Source organism: Aotus nancymaae, unplaced genomic scaffold (genome assembly GCF_030222135.1).
Source record: "Aotus nancymaae isolate 86718 unplaced genomic scaffold, 86718_ANA_hifiasm-v0.15.2.pri h1tg000008l, whole genome shotgun sequence".
Taxonomy (NCBI): Eukaryota; Metazoa; Chordata; class Mammalia; order Primates; family Aotidae; genus Aotus; species Aotus nancymaae.
Window position 1 is genome coordinate 45,528,315 of NW_026988419.1, and position 23,075 is coordinate 45,551,389.

Sequence of the window (23,075 nt, forward strand, 5' to 3'; positions counted from 1 at the left end):
ACATTAATCTTTTCTTCTCACGGGCTGAAGGAAACAGTTCAAAAAGAAGTACAACTCAACAGCCCCCAAAGCAAAGCAAAATCAAACCCCTATCACAAAATAAAATATTTTATAACTTGACTACTTAAATCTTCTGTTTCTTCCCCCCCCCCCCCCCATCTCCCAATAACCACACTGGTGTAACTCAGTTTCTTACAAGTCTTTTCTATTACCATAATTATAGAGATTAAGGTATATCCTATTTTTTTTTTTTTTTTTTTGAGACGGAGTTTCGCTCATTACCCAGGCTGGAGTGCAATGGCACGATCTCTGCCCGCAACCTCCGCCTCCTGGGTTCAGGCAATTCTCCTGCCTCAGCCTCCTGAGTAGCTGGGATTACAGGCACGCGCCACCATGCCCAGCTAGTTTTTTGTATTAGTAGAGACGGGGTTTCACCATGTTGACCAGGATGGTCTTGATCTCTTGACCTCGTAATCCACCCACCTCGGCCTCCCAAAGTGCTGGGATTACAGGCTTGAGCCACCGCGCCCGGCCCCTATTTTTACATGTCTGTTTTTTTTTAATGAATATTGCTCTTACTGGTCTTAAAATCAAAGATTGTATAAACATTTTCTTCCACTAATCCAGACAATAAAAAATGTCAACATGAGCACCCTGCTTTAAAAATATGATATTCCTGATTTTATTTTGCCTTTATATCCTTTGTTTGCCTACTGGGTGAATGGGCACCTCATTTTATCCTGGAATTTCAGTAACAATTAACAATTTACTATGAGCCTTACCATAGCTTATCTATTTCCAAATGTTATGAAACTTGTAAATTCAAAGCCTTAGGAATGAAATCTAGCTCTTCTAGTTTATAGATGAGAAAAGTTATGCCCAGATAAATTAAGTGACTTTTAGTGCTGTTTAGGTTACAGGGGCAATGTATTGTTTCATATCATACGTTTACCAAGTTGTAAAAATGAAAAAACCATTTCAAATTTACGACATTTTCCCTGATCATATCCAATGATTTATTAAACATATTAAGGAAAAAATTATGTTTTGAGATGAAATTTTGTCTAAAATAAAAAGTACTCTATGTCTTTTATATTACATTATAATATTATGTTTATAGCCTATCTATATTTTCTTTAAGGTTGTTTTGATTTACAAATATTGTAGTATAAATTATTTTTTAGATTATAGAAAACATAATTACACCAAATATTTTTAAATGTGTGCAACAATTTTAAAATTATGAATTATTTAGAAGGCTCTTTTGTCAAATATATATACTTATATATTATAAAAGAAACACTCCATACACACACATACACAAGTTGAATTTATAACACACACACTCATATTCTTATGAATAAAGTAAAGGAAAAAATAAAAGATTTTTAAAATGCAGGATAAAGTTTATTGATCGACTTAACTGATTAGGAACTGATTGAAGAACAGCACCCAATTAGCAGCGCTCCAAATTAAGAAGAGCCAAACCATAGAACCAATTATGATGAAGGCAGTTAACTTTTTTCTGTATTCTGCTATAAAGAAAGATTTGTTAGATTTTTTTTTCCTGGATACTTTGTAAGCTATAATTTAACACACACACACACACACACACACACACACACACACACACTCCTAACTCCTTTGATTCTTTGAGCAGAATATTATATTCAGATTTCCTTCAAATCACAAGCAGCTTGTTTGGCAAGTTCTAACAGAACTCAGTCAAGGTGAAAGCCAGCCAGCTTTTTACCGGTAACAATGTATTCACACAGCCTATGATCTCTCTCTCTTTCAGGCTGCTTCTTGCTCTTGTCTCACAATAAGAAAGGAGTGCTGCTTTCCTGGGGTATGCTATTTCAGAAAGAAAGTAACCTAACACTAACGGCAGGCGGGGTCAGAGTGATGTAACAGGAAGCTCTGATGTTTCCCTTTTGCTGCTGATCACTTACAATCTGACAACACTTAAAATCCACTCAGAACAACCTCTCTCCAGCAGAGAGTGTCACCTCCTGCTTTAGAAGCATCAAGCTCTGCTAACTGGATCTCATCCTGATTGCAGGATCACATTACAAAGCTTTCACTCTTCCCCACCTTGCCTGGGGGTAAATCTCTTCTGCGGAATCTCAGAAAGTAAAATTCCATCCTAAGAATATTTCACTAAGAATTTCCTTAATAGCTGGACTGGGTAAGTGCGCTATTCAAAATAACTATATTTATTCTAAGTAGTATTCTTATATAGTTTGACAATGTTTCTATTATAGAATTTAGTAGGTAGCATTGAAATAATGTTGAAATATATTCTCATTTATTTCACATGCTTGAGAAAATACAGCATATTACCCCAACATGAATACAAAATCTGTTACTACTGGATAATATTGTTTATCATGGTGTTCGAGAAAATAAATTTAGCCAGTATTAAAAATCTAAATAGATTAAAAGACATATTTCTGATCAAAGAACAGTGCCTTTAAAAATTAGCTCTACTATTAGCTAAGTTTGAATCTTGAGAGCTGGAAAACATTTTCCCCTAGGAAGGGTCTTTAAACTTTCCGTATAATCAGCTCTAAGAAGAGGTGAAAGAATAACTACCTAAGGGGTCTCAGAGTCTCACTTACTCCGTGGCTGAACACAATGCAGAGTTTTGAAAAGTAATCACTTTGGATTTATTATATTTGCCTTTATTTGCCTTTCATCTCTATTTACACATATATCTCTAACTATTAAACTAATTTTTGTTGTTCATTGTTGCCAGATGTGCTAAATCTCTCTTCTGCTAACCCCGAACCGTTTCCTCTTTTTTTGGATCATGGTGTCGGCTACAAAGAAAAAAAAAAACTAGAGTTTAAGAAATGCAGATTTTTATAACAATTCTTAATTTTAAAATCTTTTAGAGAATACTTCAACTTGACTGGCTCCCCTCTGCAAGCTTTTGGAGGAGGGTGGGATATGAAGACATTTGTGGATAGAGAAACGTGACAGCTTTCCCAAACAAGTATATTAGATGATTAAATGAAGAAACTGAAGTATTTATTAAAAAAGAATTTCCAGGATAGAATTTGCTGAAATGTTGAGATAAAACATCGGTTAATGCTCATTCTGATAGTACAGACTGTCCTGAACAGTTTAAGAAACTAGTGTCTGCTTAATAAAGTGTTTCTGTAGATATACCACAAATTTGTTGTTGAAGAAAATTTGATGTAAAATTTTAAATTATGTTGATAGATATAATTTCTAAGTTATATATTTTCTCACCTAAATGAAATTATACTTTTCAAGATGTCCTGCAATAGAAGCATCCTGTACTTAATCACTCATATCTGACACATTAACAGTAGACTACAAACATCCTGAGTTAACTCCTCGGTAATTTTCAACTCAATTTTTCCACAAATTCCTCAATATAATGAAAATTTAAATTAATTCTTAGTTTTGTGATTCTTTGAAAGTATCATGGCTGATTTCTCTCTCTTTTAAATCTTCAATTGTACTGAGTTTCCTGACACGCATGTAGAAATGGGAAAAGTGTTTTTAGAATGTGACTTTAGTCATTATATAAATAGGGGGAGGGGATGGAGTAGAAACAACACATTCAGTAACCCAATGGCATGGGTTGGTAACAAAAATTAAAACAATATTTTTTACTTAAGATTATTTTTTAGTAGGTAGTATATTATGATCATATTATATAATGAGTAACTTTCCAAACTTCTTTAATTTTTATTTAATTGCCAGCTCAAAACCCATTATTTTCTTGTATAATTTGATTAAATTTGTATGACTTTGGTAACAGTATGGTTTACAATCTTTATTTTCCAAAAATACTTTTGAAAAACACTAGGTGATGGACATTGAAGGTCATTAGGCAAAGGAATTATTTGAGAAAATAACTGGAAGTTTGAAATAAAACTTCATATGAATGTATTCAAAATGTGCTTTCTTCAATGATAAGAGAATGTCAGAATATCAATGCATGCTTTTAGCCATAAGGAAATGAATTTACTTTGCTAGATGTTTCCTTGTAGCATCATAAAAAATCAATGCATTGAAACTACAGTCAATTCTAAATATGTAAGATGAAACATAGAATTGAACTATTATGTGAATAATGTGAGCTGAAACATTTTTTACCTGAAATATTCTCTTTCTTAAAGAGATAATAGCTTTGGCTATTGTTACGGGATTTATTTTCTATCTTACATGCCAAAGCATTATACTAACATTTAAAATATGTAGATTTTTATAATATATGAAACTATTCACGTTGAAAAATTGGAATAACAAAAACATTTTTAAAAATAAAACTGGGTCTGCAGTTTTTAAAATTATTTTAAATGAATGGCCAAGACGTATATGCTTTTCTCACTGGTGATTCCAAACATATAATGAGTTTTAAGTGAAGTCAATACCTAGCACATTTGTAAGAACATTTAGGTTCACCTGCACATATTATAATATGTTTTCATGCATAAAAGAAATAAAATTTAGTAAATTGAGAATAATATAAAGGTAAAATGATTGCCTTATTTGCTTTACAGATTAATGTGGACAAATTATTTGATAAACACATAAAACCTAACTGAATTTCAGTTAATAGCATTATTACATATTTCTAACTAGATCATATTTGGAAACATTGTAAAAATATTTTGTTATCAATTTTATCTACATGACAAAACTTTGATAGTAACTTTATTTTTAAAGATTGTTCTGGACCTTTATAGGAAAAATAAAACGAACTTTAGAGGATGAAAAATGTATTCACTAAACAAAATTTATTTCATATTTTACATATGACCTTGAATACAGACTTAACAAATAATTCTGTTTTTGGAGATATAATGATACGGTATCAACTTTTCAGAATATAAATATGTTCAAGAAACATTATTTAAAAACTTTTACTTTATTGCATATCTTATGCTTGGCACTGAGAGAAACTATTAAACCATAAACACGAGCTGTATCATTGCAATGGGGTCAATGAAAGGCACTCTTATGAGAGTCAAGTGTTTAACGTATCTTAGTTCTTGACTTAGAATTCTGGAGGATATACTGAAGACGGAAAAATGGTACACGGTTATTTAAATCATTTCTCTGTATCTGGTTTTCAAATACATGGGTGAACTATAAACATTCACATTTCTCAGGTATGTTCTCTTTTTCTGCCAAAGTACATGTACCATGATTGATTACAAATTATTTCAAGACATCTTCTTATGTAATATACAAAAATATTATAATGCAAATAGGTGGAAAATAAAATCTTACCAGAAATACAAAATAAACTCTATCTCCTAACCAGATAGATCAGTCCTTTACCCATTTGGTCACATGGACCATGTGAATTAGATTAGGTCAATTAATCTCTGCATTTTTCTATATTTGAATAATCTTAAAATCAAATTAATTTAATTTTAATAAGCTATTTTACAAAAAAGAGAAGAAATGTATTCAATTCTTAAGGACACAGTAAGGTCTTACTGCTTAAAAAATAAATAAAATAGTGTCACTGCCTGTGAACTGAGTTAGGATCTATGTTTCCTAGGTTACTAGAATTGTTATCAGGGAATAAGTGGCAAATATTTTCCCAAGACACATGTCTTCCATTTTTTTTTCAATTAGTTTGTTTACTTAAGAGACAGTATTATTCAAAACTGACACAGCAAAATATTATTGTTTGCAAAAGTGTTCAAAACAGCATATTTACTTTTGAAAGATTAAAGAAGTTTTATTTTTATTTTTCATGGATTAAATCAAATGTATTATACACTTTTTACATCAGTAAAAATTAAAACGACAAAAATTCCAACCCTGTTAAACATAGCATAAGCCAAAATGAATAAATAAGTAACCCCTATGGTACGGAGGTGATAGTTTTATATTTTATTAACATTGCTTAATGGAGCCCAACTTTCAGATAAATCTTATTTCCCTTAACATAGAATGTATCTTTTTGAATTAAAAAACTGTTAATATGACATAAACTTTTATATAAAACTGTAGTAGTTTTAACTCTACTCAGGCTTAGGCTGACCTAAGCTCATTTGCTTTTCTCATAAAATCATAGCGAACTTTGAGCATATCATTTGGTATATTAAATTGCAATGATTTAGTTACATAGCAGCTAGATGGTTTACAAGTACCCATCTCCTTATAGAGTAGTGACATGGAGGATCAATAGCATATTTATGAGGAAGCAGGTTTGGTTTTATTAACCAAAATGAAGATAAATTTTTCTTGCATCCAACTACTGAATTCATAAATTTTACACGAGTGTTAATTTGAACCCGTGTCCATTAATTAATCTGAGACCAATGATTATGCAGATATTTTGCATATGCACCTCAATTTTGCCTTCCCTCCAAGGATAATTTGAAGGAAAAATTGAAACTTTGTTAAGTATCAGAGAGCAATAAATAACATTACAATATAAAAACAGGGTTAAAACCATGGGAAAAGAATGTCATCAATACAAAACTGTGATTTTTATTTTGTACTTAGTAATGGAAAGTTAATATTAGAGTAACATGTTTAATGTTTTACTAGTCAATCTGCATATGTCTTTAAAATTTTACTTTTAATGATATATTTGTTTTTGTCTTTTCTACAGACATACCCCAATATACTTTATTAATTAAGACAAAAAAACTTACACACTTATTTTAGAAATTTAGGTATATGTTATTTATAGAAGTGCACTGTGATGGACTTTGGATTTAGATCATCCACATATGAACCCAGAATCTACCACTTCCGCTTTCTCATCTACAAAGTGGAAGTGATAATCATACTGCTTTATAAGGTTTTGTAAGTAATCCATGAATTAACACATGGAAATTGTTTAGTACTTGGCATTTAGTACATATTTAATAAATTTTCATGTTCACCATAAGTCTGTTGTGAGACTGAGTATATAATTTGTTTCTATGCAAAATCTCATTCCAAACAACCATCATACATACAGGTAGACAGAATACAATCTATTTATAAGACGGGAAGAGTGAAGAAGTGTGATTTATAATTACAGTTTTTAGGGTGACCATCTTTTTGCCTCATATAATACATGCCAGAACCCAATAGAATTGATGTTGATAATTACTATCTCCATGGAATGGAGCACTTAAAAATACCTGCATGTTAACAATTTTGAAAGGTATATTAAACAAAAATTGTGTTTCTTTCTTTACACATGAAGCTCAGTGAAACTCAAAGTTGCACAATCCTCATTGACAAAACTGGTATTATCCTATATCTAATATGACTCAAAATCTGAACTATTTCATTACACTTTTGTGTATTATCTATTATTAGACCTCTCAATACTGAAGTTGTGCAAAGTTGAACAGTGATATGATTCACCAAATCCAAACCGAATCTCTTCTAACACAAGAAAACAAAAGTAAATTTATTTACCCAAATTTACATGCTACTTTTACTACTTGTATGAATACACTACAGTAGAGATAAATGTAGACATCTGTCAAAAAAAATTTGGTTTTGATTATTATAGCAGCTGCACAATCTCAAAATGAGAACATTGAGAAGGATCCAATAAATTCAATTTTTAGGTTTCCCAGTTGTTGACTATTTTGTTTTGGGGGAAAAAAAAGTCCTTATTATAGGAACTTATTACTGCCACCTAATGGAAGACATTTATATTTTCTTATTTTTCGAAAATACGAAGAAAGAGTGCCTATACAATAGGATGGCAAAAAACATTTAGGCTTTGGCTTAACATAATTCATTTTAAGAATTTATTGTTGAATATTTAATAAATTAAGATTCACATTGAAAAGGTAATGAAACAAAGCAAACTTTTTCCATAAATAAACAAACAACATTTTGCATATAGTTGCATTAGTTTCAAAGGGACCTCTTTTTTGATAGTTATGATAAGAGTTCTTCAACTCTCAGTTTAAAAACCCACGTATCAGGTAATTCACATTGACAGTTACTCTTATAAGATAAGGTAAATTATATGTATGTGTTTTAAGCCACCTCAGATACTTTTATAGATCAGAGAGTAAGGGATAGCATTCAAAAGACAGACATGGACATCAGAAACAAATGACCTATGAGAATTTTCCCAGCAAACAGAGGATATGACTTGCAGGACTCTAGGAAAAACTATACAGTAAGCACAATTTGCAGTTGGTAATTTTCCATCTCTCTTTTGGTATCCCTCTTCTTCCACTACGTTTTCTCATTTAGCCTGTCTCACGTTCACTTTTTTCCAAATCATATGCCCAGTCGCTACATTCTGGTCTCAGGTGGTCAAGAGTAGCATGTTTTCCTGCATGCCAAAATTGCTCTTTCTCTAAACAAATTAAAATCTGGTAATATTGCAATATATTTCATTTGGAAGAAGAAAGCAGGCTGATTTATTATTATTATTATTATTATTGTTTTGAGATGGAATCTAGCTCTGTCACCCAGGCTGGAGTGAAGTGCAATGTTAGCTCACTGCAACCACTACCTCCTGGGTTCAAGCAATTCTCCTGCCTCAGCCAACTGAGCAGCTGGGATTACAGGTGTGCACCACCACACCCACCTAATTTTTGTATTTTTAGTAAAGATGGGGTTTCACCGTGTTGATCAGACTGGTCTCAAACTCCTGACCTCATGATGCACCAGCCTCAGCCTCCCAAAATGCTGAGATTATAGGCATGAGCCACCATGCCAGGCCCAGACTTGTTTTTTATCCCAGAGTTTATTCCTGTCAAAACATTTACATTTTAACTAATATGTCTATACATTTATTTATGTTAGGGGACACTAGGATTAAACAATATGGTCCATCGTTTAAGAAGTACTTCTGAGGTGCTTAGCCCTATGCTATGTGTCAAAGGTAAACAAGACCGATCTGCTCTGGACAACATCACCACTGGTTCTATGCTATGATAAGACAATGCCAATCAAAATGTGAACTCTTCATCCCTACCACTGGCTGCCACTCTTTTTCATCTTGTCACAAGATCAAGACTCAATATCTTAACAAGACTGTTTTCTAAATTGACAAAACCTGATAAATCAGATCTTTTAATGTCTGATAAATCAAATACATATGATAAACTGTATATATTTATTATTGTAGCAAACCTTCAGTTATTGATGAAACATCAAATAACCTGAAATAAACAACGTCCAAACAGATGCACTGTGTTCACAATTTTATGTTTTCCTTGGTTAAGATATTCTAAAATGTCTCCCTTTCAATTGCTTTTAATATAATTTTTACCTTTCCTACTTTAACAAAAATTATTTTCTTGTGTCTAATTCTATTGCAAATATCATGGTTAAAGAAAGTGATGTTTGTAAGAATAAAGCGTTGAAGAATATTTATCTTCATTAATTTGAATAGGAAGGCCTTCAAATGAGATATGAGCAAATATTAAGGTCTGGAAAAACCTGGCATGAGTGAAATTCATATAATGATTTTCCTAAATTTGTTTAATTTTTAAATTAATTGAATTTCTCACAATAGCTAACTTCCTTAATTATGCACTTTCCAAAAGGATTTCCTGTTCTATGTTCCATGTTATTAGCGTGAAATTCTTTCTGATCATAAAATTAATATATGTTTATATTTAATGAACCAAATTCCAGCCTACTTCCTTCAAAATAAATACACACCAAAATTAACAGAGTTTATATTTGAGTTTTGATATAACACAAGTGTTCTTTAAAAACATCCATTAAATGTGTAATTTTTCATACTAATCCTGAAAGCTAAGTTTGTTCAGCAAGTTCTCAACTATCCTGACTCCAGTACCATAAAAGACTGCATATGCTCCAAACCTTAAATGTGACATGTGGCTTCCTGTGACATGCGGCTTCCTAAGCTAGAGGCCTGGATAAGTTAAATAAATTTAGTTAATGGATTCCTAACTTAGAAAAGGGAGACTCCATCTCAGCATTTCATTAAATCTATGGTGTAGGTCTTGAAATGGCATGTGCTTTTTTAAAAGAAATAAAAGATGTTAGATGTTTGCACTCTTACAGCATTCTATCCCTAATTACGCAAAATAGTTTAGACTTCAAGGCTTGTCCTACATTCTGGTGTACATTTTCTTTACAGAAATAATCGTATGATGTTATCATTATGAAAAGGCAACAGCCTTTCTAACAGAATTGGTTTTTTTTCATCTGGACATCTTAGTTCAACCTAATATGTATATGGACATCAGTTATTACAGTGTATTTGTTCCAGTTTAACAACTATTTGAAATGAAATGAAATTTTTGGTAAGGAACAAAGATCATTGTGCATCATAGAATTTTATCAGTTTAAGATTATAATAATAATCAAAGGGGGCATTTATTTGAATAATTTCTAAGTTTTATCATTTGTCTTTTTCTCTACCGTGCATTCCATAAGCATCACATTAGTATCTGAATATGAAAAGAATGCTAATCTTCCTTATGGCCTTATGGATCTTGTATTCTAGGTTTAAATTTCTCTTCTTCCATTTATCAAGTCCTTCACCCCCAGACAAGTTTACTTATTGCTTGTACTTCTGATTTCAATTGGCACAAATTTAAAGAAAGACACGCACATTTTCTAAAGGAGAATTAAGAATTACCTGTAGGTTTCTTTCAACTAGCATAAAATGTTCTTCTCCCAGATATCCATATAACTAAGTCCCTCACCACCCTGCAATCTTGCTCCAATGTGAACTCTTCTAAAGAGCCTACACTGATAATCATTTAAAATCAACCTACATCTATATCACCACAGCCGTCTTTTCTTTTTCATCTATTTTAGTTTGTCCTTTTCCCTCTAACACTAATCACCTTGCAACAACTTACTATAAATTAAATATTTGCTATTTTTTTTTTTTTTTTTAGCATTTAAAAAAATACTAAATTTGAAACAGAGTCTTGCTCTGTTGCCCAGGCTGGAGTGCAGTGACACGATCTTGGCTCACTACAACCTCTGCCTCCCGGGTTTGAGTGATTCTCCTACCTCAGCCTCCCCAGCGGCTGGGATTACAGGCTTGCATGACCACACCCAGCTAATTTTTGTATTTTTAGTAGAAACAGAGTTTCGCCATGTTGGCCAGGCTGGTCTCAAACTCCTGGTCTCAAGTGATCCACTCACCTTGGCCTCCCAAAGTGCTGGTATTACAGGTGTGAGCCACCGCGGCCAGCCTTGCTGTTTTTATTTTCCATCCATCCCACTAACACGTAAGCTCCAGTGCAAGGATTTCTGCTTGATTTTCATTTAACTAATATATATGAAGCACCTGGATAAGTGCCTGTATATTAGGTCCCCCAAAACTGTTTACTAAATATTTAAATGAATACATGAATGAATGTTTATTTATACTAGAGTCTGATTCACAGAAAACTGGATATTGGCTTCATGTGACTTTGTGTGCAGTATACAAGAGACACCAGAGCAGAAATTCTGAAGGTGTTAGAATCACTATGTATTTCCAAAAAGAAAATATTCAAAATTTAATTTCATTTTTAAATTTTTAGTTCAACCTCATATGTATTCCTTCACTGACTTTGAAAGGAAAAAAGTCAGTAAAGATGCTTACTGTAGCATACTTAGTGTTCAGATTTTACTAAATTCCAAGGAATGACCTTTCAAATTAGGATAAATGAGAAGATCGCTCAGTATTTTAACATAAAATGTTGAAGCCTTTCCCCAAATGGCCACACAATGGCTAAAACTGGCAGAATTTCTTGTTAAAACTGGCTGACTTGCTGACTCCTGCTTCCCAACAAAAGCTTTATTCCATTACTTACTGCCTTTCAGGATAATAGCACTAAAGAGCCTATATAGGAAAAAAAGAAAAAAAAAAAAACACTTAGCAGTGAAATTAAAGGAAAGCAAATTAATCTTGTATAAAAATATATATAGTAGAATACATATTCTGTTTAATTGCCAAAAAGTTTTACATCTGTTTGGTAAACTATAAGTTACATATTTGTTAGTCTGTAATTTATTAAGCTTTTTAGTGTTGAGTGTAAAGATAATTTTAAAAATAATGCCAACTGTCAATGACCTTACATTATCATATGATCACAGAAGTTTTCTAAACTTAATGCTAAAGGACTATTTTATAAATTAAAATATATATTTGTGATTAAGTAAATCATAATTTGTTTGAAAGCCTCATTATGGATTTTCACACAAGTTATCTTCTGAATGCACACAACTCATATAAAATGCACCTTTTATTTTCCAATTTAGATTCACCATTTGTTTGAGATTCAGTGTTAACTTTATTGTTTTCTTTTAAAACAGAATGCTAATTATTCATTTACCTAGAAATACCACTATTAAGGTTTTCTTTCTTCTGAGTTCAGATATGTATGCCATTCAGTGAAACAATAATTTTACTTTAAGAAAAATACTAATTGTCAACATATATACATAGTATTCAGGTAAAATATCTATATCAAATATGTCAAAGTTGTAATTTTACTGTTCTTCAACATATTCTCTGATCACACCACTGGCTGGATTTTAGAACATAAGTAACGCACTGATTTGGATTAAACAACTCTCTGTCCTAGGTGAACTATTATTCAAAACATATTTAAAATTGTCAAATGGCTTCTTTTACCACCATCCTTCCCTGTCTCTTTCTTACCTCTTATCCCTAAACTTTCTCACTTTATTTGTTGTAGTCATTATCAAATAGCATATGATAAAGTTATTATCACAAAACATAAAGATAGACATGCCCTTTAAAAAGCTATATTTTGTTTTTAAAATTAGTCAATTTGCTTCTGGTAATTTTATATATGGCAAGATAACTCAGTATTCCACAACAGTTTCTTTATCCTAAGGAGCTTAAAATAGAAAAAAATAATAATAATTAAATAAGGCTGTCTTTAAAAAGACAAAAGAGTAGAAATTTCTCATCTGAACAAAATAATGTAAAAGACACTTAAAATAAATAATGAAAACACGAAATAATGTAAAAGACACTTAAAATAAACTTTACATAAATAAAAGCCTTGAAAGAAATTTGAGTTTCTATACTTTGCCCTTAAAATTTGAGTGCAACAATGACTAATTTTTCACAGTAAGGAGACACTTCACACTTTCTCAAGCTAGTACCAGTCCCTACAATGACAAATGGTTACTCCCAGTATTCCTGTTTAGAGAAAGGCTGTGCCAAAATATTTGTTCACTCTCATCTAGATTCAGTGGTGACATCAAATATTCTTGAGAGCCTTTTCTCACAAAATACTACTTGTAGTTTGAAGTAAGTTTATTTTGAAGTCTGAATAATTGTTTGATCCTAAATTGGATGTAAAAACATTCTCTATAAATTTTAAGTAGTTTTACTAATTATTACAATTGCTCTTTATTGCAGAGTGGATTTTAGGGTATGTATAAAATTCAAACCTTTTTTAGTAGTTTTTTTTTTTAGCTCTCTATATGTTGGATTGTCTTGACTGTGTTAAGCATGTCTATTCCAGAGATCGATAGGAACACCAGCGATATAACTGGAGACTCTACAGCATGAAATATAACCTTAAATCAGTTTTGTAATTCATGAGGTTTACAAGCAAATGTCTCTGATAAGTCCTGTTTTAATTAATTCCTATTGCTGACCAGTTCCTCACTTCAGATGTTTCTAAAGTAGATGTGTTCTCCATGTTTATATGTATCTCAGTTTACAACTCTATGTTTTTAAAATCGAATTTAACATTTTAAAATGTTACACATCCTTAACTTTGCTCTTTTTGAGTAAATCCAGAGCAATACATTTTGTTTCAGTGTGGCAGTGTGAAGGCTTGGGAGATTCACCCAAAAGTTGATGAAATTAGAAATGGAAGGAACAAGATTACAGAGTGAAAAGCCAACCAGATCAGAGTATATCCAGAAAAATTGTCATCTGTAGAATAGAAAGATATGACTGTAAGAACAAAATTAACTTAGTAATTATTGCTTACCAAGTTAAAAGACCAGAGAGAGATTTAAAATTTGAAAGTAAAAGAAACCAGAAAAGAAAAGGGGAGCAATGAATAAAGGCAGGAAAAGAAAGAGAAGACAAAAGGAGAGCCTGTAAAAGAAGATATTAGTCCATTAAGTCATTTTATTTGCTAGAAAAGTTAGATTATAAAAATCCAGTGCTGAATCTCATAAATTAAAATGAGATGCTTTGGATAAATAGCCGTAGACAATGGATACTTGAATGGGTACCATTTTTAGTTGGTATGCAAATATCTTCCAGATATTTGTTCTAAAATTTTGGATGGTAAATCTTTATCTGCCTTTTTGATTGGAACATGGTAAGTGTTAAGACTCTGTATTATTACTTCTGATAAGAGCTGAAAAGTATTTACTTAAAAAATTGTAAAAAGTAAATAGCACCTCCTGGGTGGTAATCACTGCCTTGTGTTTAAGGATTTAACCCAATTGGTCAAGATAATTACTCTGCTTTTCAGTGGAGGGGTCATAAAATCTGACTCAGTCTCTCAGGACCTCAACAGGTTGGGCTACATTGATCATAGCACATTTGAAGCAGCAGTGCTGTTTGGTAAAGTGAAAATCCCTCAGCTTGTTCTGAACCCACTATATTAGTCTGGGGTGTCTCAACAGACAGATGGAGATGATGCTTAAACGATGCATATGTGTCCTGAGGCAGTGTTCTCTTTCCAGTACTTTGAATGTTCTGTGAATAAGGCATAATAACACAATAGAGTCAAATTTATGATAACAAAATAAAACAGTAAATAGAACACATGTTTAAATCAAATGATTGTCTTTATAAGTTACTAAACAATAACTATAAATGTATATTGAACTACCCATGAATAACAATAAGTAGGTAATACTTTCCATTAAAATTCTGGGCTGAGAATGATTAGTTCTGTGACTTGGTGGCACATTTTTTCTGTCTGAATCATTTTAACTTAAAAGTCTTAGGAGCTTGGTAATAATCCAAATTACAAATTTGTAGACCCCTTTCACCTTCATCAGATTCAGGGGTAAATACACACACACATGCACACACGCACACACATGCACACACACACACCTCTTGATTCAAGGGTTAGTCATGACTGCTGTTCCAAAAATCCTTTATATATATAGGAATATAACTGGAAATCAAATAGAATTTATACATTTAAATCACATAATAAACTTTCAAGTAGGATCAGTACAGTATAAGGCAGTTCTGTCTCCAACCCGGGTCCCTTGACCTTTCTCTAATAAATTGCATTTCATATGTTTTGCTCCATAGATTCATGCCAAATACATCATTCCATAGGAGGGAATCATACTCTGCATACTTCTCTACAAAAACATTTTATAACGAAAAAAATTTCTTATATGTCGAATACTATGTATAGCATACTGATACAGTTTGGCTGTTTGTCCCGTTCAAATCTCATATGAAGGTTGAATGTCGAAATGTGATTCCCAGTGTTGGAGGTGGGGCCTGGGGGAAGGACATTGGATCATGGGGACTGCTTCCTCATGAATGACCTAGAACCATCCCCTTGATGATAAGGGAGTTCTCCCTTAGTAAGTTCACACAAAGTCTGGTTGTTTAAAAGAGTATGGGACCTTTCTGCTCCCTCTCTTGTTCCCTCCCTCATCAAGAGAGATGTCAGTTCCTCTTCTTTTTTGTCATGATTGTAGACTTCCTGAGGCTCTGCTGGAAAGATGCTGGAGGCATACTTACACAGCCTGCAGAACCATGAGCCCACTAAACCTCTTTCCTTTATAAATTATCCAGCCTCAGGTATTTCTTTATACCAAAACAGGAAGGGTATATCATATATACATATACTATTTAAATAAATCAACTCCTGTACACCTAGACCCAAGATTTTCCATCATGTTCTTCTCTGATTGACTCATATGGACATCCTCAGAAGTAAACCATTACCCTAAGCTTGTACTAATCATTTCTTTGTTTTACTTTATGACTTTACCACATATGGTCTCTGGGCAAACTATTACTTTATTTTTCTGTTTTCATTTATACTTTAATGAAAGTGGAATTATCTTGAATCTATTCTTTGAAGACTTGCTTCTTCCATTCAGCATTATGTTCTTGAGATAAATCATTGTTAATGGGTATTCTTTCCTTTCACTATTACAGTGTTCCATTGTATGAATATAACACAATGTATTTATCATTTCTCCTGCTGAGGGACATCTGGATTGCTTCCACAGTTTTGCTATTACAAACAATGAAGCTATGAACATTTTGTTAATGTATCTCCTGGTACACATATATCCATGTTTTTGTTTTTTTTAAAAAAAAAAAGGATTTATGAGTGGGATTTCAGGATCCTAGCAATTCAAAGTGCTTATGCCAATTAATACTTCCACCAACAGTGTATGAGGTTTCCATTGCATCATATCTTTTCTAATACTGTGTATTATTGTCAAACTTTTTAATTTTTGCTAGTCTGCTGAGTGTAAGGTAGTAACTCATTGTGGTTTTAATTTGCATTTTCCTTATTATGAGTCATGGTGAATTTGTAAGCTAAATGAATTAAAATTTTCCTCTGAAACATTTGTTTCTGATTTAACGGCAGTGACTTAATGTTGCAGGGTTATAGTTAAGTCACTTTTTGCTTATAACTATGTAAGAGAAGGATTAACTATCTCTCTTTGGTTGGTGGTGCAGGGAAAGGAAAACATATGTTTTATTGCTTTTAAAATGTTATGAATAACATTTCTCATTATGAACAAGAACACAGATAAGAAATGTCTTGAATCATGGCCCTAACTTTCTATTTATCTTTATTCAAAAACTACATCAAATATCTATCAAAATCTCCTTTGAAATCTAAAGAGAGGAGGAAACGAATATTTCCATTTAGGGGTATATATATGTCCTATTTTTAAAAATTGACTGCACATTTACAATAATTTTGAAGTTTACAAATCTCCTGAGAGTGATTGTGTCTACCTCCTGTAAAAAAATTATTTCTTACATATCAAAACATCATAGAAAACATTGAAGTTTGTGTTTTTTCACATAATTCCTCATTTTTGCATTCACTTGATTGCCTTTATAGCCAATAGCTGAATATAACCAGTATATTTCTTCAAGGTTCTGATTTTCTCATCATATATATACTTAGGTTTATATATTTTTTCTTCAGCTAAGTTGTTATACTTCACCATGCCAGCGTTATGTCAAGAAAGTCTCGGTATTATCCCTATTTGCTCTATTTCTTTTCTGTGTTTTCCCAGTTTCGTTGATTAGGATTCTATTCTCCAGTCACTTCAGCCAGTTTTGCTACTTGAACAAAATTAGCTCTTTGTTTTGAGTTTTCTCTAGGTATTTTTATCATTTACATTGGGGCTCGATAATGTTTTCTTTGTGTCCTTTCTTCTTGAACATTAATCTATTTTTAGTACATAATTTGATACTACAGATAACTGGTATTTTTAAGAGAAAGACTAAGTACATGTTGACACATACATTGTAACTGTATTAATATATGCGACATACTTGTTAACCAAAATCAACTCATCAATAAATTTTCTGATAGCCAGACGTGACTGTTTACATGTCCCTAACCCCCTGGAAACATTCTTTCATAGCATTTTAGGCTAGGATGAAAAAGGTACCATGCAGGAAAAAAAATAAAAAACAATGCTTCTCAGTTATTTCTACTTCTAGTGGTATTTTCTAGCAAGTTGGGAAAATACTCAAAATAAACTTCAACTTTGAACCTGCTGAATTCCATATGTATGCCAAGAAAGGCTGAGACTAACAAGAACTTTTATTTTTTCCAAAATAGCTTTCAGAAAATTCAGATTCTAAATATAGTCAGGTGTTGCATAAAGATCGGGATATGTTCTAAGAAATGTGTCATTAAGCAAGGTTGTCATTGCTTGAACAGTACAGAGTATACTTACAGAAACCTAGGTGGGATAGCATACTACACACCTAGGCTGCATGGTGAAGCCTATTGCTAGTAGACCGCAAATCTCTACAGCATGTTACTGTACTAAATACTGTAGGCAGCTGTAACACACTGAAAGTACAGTAAAAATACAGTATTAAAATCCTATGGTACCACAGTCATCTATGTGGACCATCTTTGACTGAAACATCTTTCTGTAGTGTATGACTATATATGCAGCCTTTTTTGCTAATGTAAAAATATACATCTGATTAATATGACCACATCATGATTCTAATTATTACATGTATTAGGCAATTTTTAGTGATATAAACACATGAAGGTGTAAAAATTTACAAGGTAATTTTTCAAAAGAAGTGGTTTTTTTGTTTACAAAATATTCTGTTACAGAGATTACTTTTAATAACAAGCTTTCTAAGTACTTCTGAGGGTTTACAAAAACATCTCTATTGACTTTTTAAAAATTATTGGCAATAACTCAGATTATTGTTAGGTATAGCAGAAATTTGATGCTGCATAAGTTCAAGGTCACTAAAAGCCTTTCAAATGGCAATATGAGTTAATTGAGATAAATAATTCACAAAATGTAATTCTGACATTTTTCAAGTTCTTAAAATTCGAAAGCGTGTAAACACAAAGCAAGGTAAACTAGATATATCTTGCTTTCAACACTAGTTTGAGCCTGAAGAACATATGTAAACTACATTTATGTAACTTCAATCTTTGTTTGGCAGGGAACAAATTTAACTTATTAATAACATCCTGAGTTTATGAAGAATTAAAACTTACTACTGACAAGATCTGGCCTCTGGTTCCCTCTTTGACCAAGTTCTTGCATTCTCTTTGCTGTCATTCACTGCACTATAACCATACTGACTTTCTTTTTGTACTTTGAACTAGCTAAGTAATTCCTGCCTCAGAGCCATTGACTCAGTCATCCTTTCTTCTAGAAATGACCATTCTCCCGAACATTCCATGGTGTGCTCCCTTACTTCAGGTCACCACTTTTCAGAGATGCTTTTTATGACTATTCTATCTATCTAGTATACCACCATCATACATTTCTCCATATCTTCCCTTAGCCTGTTTTATTTTCCTTCATAGCATTTATCAACATTGTGCATTTTAAAATTTATTTGTTTTTTTGTTTGTTTGTTTGTTTTCTCCTTATAATATAAGCTCCATGAGAGCAGGGACTGCCATATTCCCAGCTCCTAGACCAGAGCTATGCATACATAGATTACACATCTTCCTAAGGCTAAAACCTTAAACAACAGGCACTATCTGCCTCCATGTTTGTGCCCCTTGAAGTTCCCAATCTTAGGACATATGATGCCAAGAACAAAGTTACTGATTACTTTCAGGTTAGCATGGTGACAACCTGAATATAGTTGACATGTCTTCTCTCAACTTTTCTTTCAAAGGTATCATTTGAAATATATATGTTTATGATTTTAACAAATAAACACACTAGTATTTAACTTTAAATTCTGAGAAATCTCCCTATCCATTAATACTATCACCAAATTCACAGAAATGTTCTCTTGTCATCTAGGGTCCTACGATGATACACCAACCACTTGTGCTACCACCTGTCAAAACTTTGGATGGCCCTACTTTCAGGTATTGCATATATTACAAAAGAACTTTCATGAACTACTGAAAGTAACATGTTGCATTTCCAGTAAAGCTGAGGAGAAGACCATGTTAACAATAGTAAGAAATATTTCATAGAAAGGTATATAGTTAACTTTAGAATAAAAGAAAATCTTGAAAGGCAACCCAACAAAATACTGATAAAGATGGAATTATGAACATTTCTCAAACTTAAAAATGATTTCCTTGGGACCTTGGCAGTGGACTTAGTCACCATATTGTTTTTCCCTTGGCCAGACTACTGGGAGTGTTAAATTAATTTGAATGTGTCCTATTAGATTGATTAATATTAGTTATTTTGTGAAATTAGCCACAGTCATCATATATTATATGTATATATGTACACCATATAAAACATACTATAACTGTAATTATATGCATATACACCAAAATATATGTTTAACATTATAAAATAGTAGGGCAAAATTGCTCACTCGAACTAAATTCCTTTTCTCTATAGAGTTCTTTATTTTATATTCATATTGTCACTGTTACATTCATATGAATGGATGTAAAACTTTCTCATACTTGGAGCATAAGATGATCCCTTATTTATAAACAAAGGAAAAAACTTTAAATGACTCTAAATATTTTTGGAACTCTCTGGCAATATTGGGAGTTTCATTCTCAATCCTGGGCATTAACTACAGGCTTTGGGGGCATTGGTGTTTCAGATGGGTTTGTCTCGTTATTTGTGTTTGCCATTATAGTACCATGGCAAATAAAATATTAATTATGCAATTATACCTCATCCTCCCTTTTCCTATGAAATTAAATGTTCTGCCTAATTTGTTTTTAGACTGCAAAAGTTTAACAATTCAATAATGTATCATCCTATTAAATGATAATAACATAAATTAAAGCTAAAGGCTACTAAATTATTTTCTCTTAAATTCAAAGCTGAGTGGCATCATTCCTCTTTCTGTACTTAAGCTGTGATTTTCAAATTCCTAGTTCATACTGCTGGACCCAAAAATAGCCCCTCTATAATTGTTCTTTCTCCCACAGCATGTCTTTGGGAACTCATCATTGTTGTTCGGTCCTTTCATGTGTCAGCTTCCTTTGCACATTACATTTCACATGACTCACTGTTCCTTAGAGAAGGTTTGAATGCTCAAAATGCCTGCTTATATCTGACAGCTGGATTTGTCTTCCTGATATTTTTTATGTGAAGCAATGCCAGATCAATTTTCAAAAGGTTCAAGTTTTGCTTAATAAAAATATATAGGAAAGAGAGAGCAATGGGAGAAAATTCACTTACTAGGAAAGAACAAGATTTGGCCTCCCACTATCTGTGTGTACCAGTCACGTCTTCATGTAAACACTGAGAGGAATACACTATATTTTTTCGAAGTCTGTTTTCAACTTATAAATTATAACATATATTTGAGAGTTTGAAGGAGATAAATTGGAAATAGCTTAAAATGAAAGGTCCAAGTTTAAAAGTGCACTGTTTTCATTAGCCTAGTCTCATAGGACTTGCAGAGCATTGGAAAGATTTTCTGTGAAAAGTCAATGGCTGCCTTTTTAGTTCTTTTTCTTTGAAAGAGTGCAGTTTAAGGTGTAAATTAACTTCAATTCCAGTAAGAAAGAGGTAGAAAAAAATAATCTTTATGGAGATTAAAAATATAAATGAGAACTATGATTGCAGTTTGCCATCATATTAGTTTGAATTATATATGTTTCCATTTTAGCATAATAAAAGGAGTACAGAACGGAGACTTAGGAGAGGGAGCTCCCAGTCTTAGCTCATCTACCACTGCTGTGGAATATAAAGCATATCACAGAACCCTCCTGAACTCCTAATTTCTGTCTCTAAAATAAGAAGATTTTTCTACAAGATTTCTCAGGTCCATTCCAACTCTGAGATTCTGAAATAGCTGCCTGAAACTCTCTGACCTAAAGATAAGAGCTGGAAATAAAACATCATCTGAAGTTCTTCGTAACCAACTATGTGATGTGTAATAGTTCAATTCCTCTAACTACAAGTTTTTTTTCACATGGTTTTATTTATATAATCATTCAGCTGACAGAAACTTGACAGATGGGTAAGAAGTAGGACAGAAAAAATATAAGGGGAAATGTCTCTGACTAGACAGAATTTTGGCAACAGAAGCATCTATTTCTAGTTATCAGTAAAGTTTAGCAATCTTGTGGAGAGTTCTTTCAGATTATAAAATAGTAAATATATTAACTTATAAATTTCTAATCATTTAATAGGTTAATTTTTGCATTTAAATTTTAATCCAGCTGATACTGAAGCAATATCTACTATATTATATAAACTCAATAAATATATTTATAAATTACATGAAATACTTCAGAAAAATTATGCTTTTAGTGTTTTAAAATGTGCTTCATAAATCAATTTTATAAATGATCATCTTATTATCTGTTTGAAATTTTGTACCATACTGTCTTGTTGCTCATAGTTCAAATTAGGTATACTACCCTGTGTGTGAGAGACACAGTTAATGACTTGTAGGTGATAATTAAAGATTCAAAAGATTCACTTTTGTAACAGAATGTTTACAAAATACCTATTCTCGTTTTGCTGTGGAATGAACAGTGTTCCCAATTAAAGTAATTCAAATTCAACCAAATGAGGTCAGCATAACTTGCCATCTATGTTAGCTTACATGTACCACAGCACAATGAAGCAGGGACCTAAATGTGGCACTTGCTTAAATAAGTAAGTGTGGGTAATGGTACTTGATCATGTGTCTTCAGGGTCTCATGTTCAGTGTCATGAAAGTCCACCAGTATTCCTTCATCATTAAAAGATTTCCATATTATTATTCTTCCTGTAAAATGGTAGAAATCTTCATGAATATGCTTACAATGTCCTTGTTAATTTGCCTTTAATCAGACTCTTCCTTATTGCATAAAATTGTTCTGCTTTGCATTGATCCCTGAAATAGCCCTGGTAAAAAATTCCACTCACACGGATAGTAGACTTCATTAAAGATTTCTGCGATAGAAGATATGGGAAGATATGCACATACTACCAGTGCAAACAACGTCAAATCAAATAGTAGAAATGACCATTTTTACATATCACTTATTTCTTCCAATAATCTATTCTGGCCTCTCTCTATCTTTTTTACTTCAGTCTGCCTTTACCCTATTCTTTCTTTTTGTCACTCATTTTTCCAGATTCTGTTGCAGGAGTAAAAGTAACACATTTTTCAAATTTGATTCATGAGAGGAGACTTCTTCCCCTGATATCTGAACACCTGATAACATTTATGACCAAGAGTCTTCTCTTCTCTAAGTAGATTTTTAATGTATTTTATCAGAAAGAACAGTTCCTCTCATAAGAGGAATTATGATGCCAGTGTTATAATTATTTAATATGTAAGTAGGTAAACATAAACTGTCATTGAAATTTAGTAGAAAGCATATTATATGCAGTGACAATAATACCTTCATGAAATTCTTTAGTTATCCTCTATTCTTTTCAAATTTGTTTTACATTAAATTAGGATGAATGTCTTATTTATCTTTTTTACTACATTACCCAGGATAATGATTCTCAAATGT

The 23,075-nt window shown here is 32.2% G+C and overlaps 1 protein-coding gene across 1 annotated transcript in view; it reads left to right on the top strand.

Annotated features, from left to right (window-relative positions):
- Positions 1-1,954: 1,954 nt before the first annotated feature.
- The window catches only part of CALCRL (calcitonin receptor like receptor), a 104,194-nt gene continuing 83,073 nt past the window's right edge, over positions 1,955-23,075 (top strand). The window contains exons 1-2 of the mRNA XM_012464078.3: positions 1,955-2,188; positions 19,432-19,499. The gene's annotated coding sequence lies outside the window, so the exon portion shown is untranslated. The remainder of the gene's footprint in view (positions 2,189-19,431; positions 19,500-23,075) is intronic.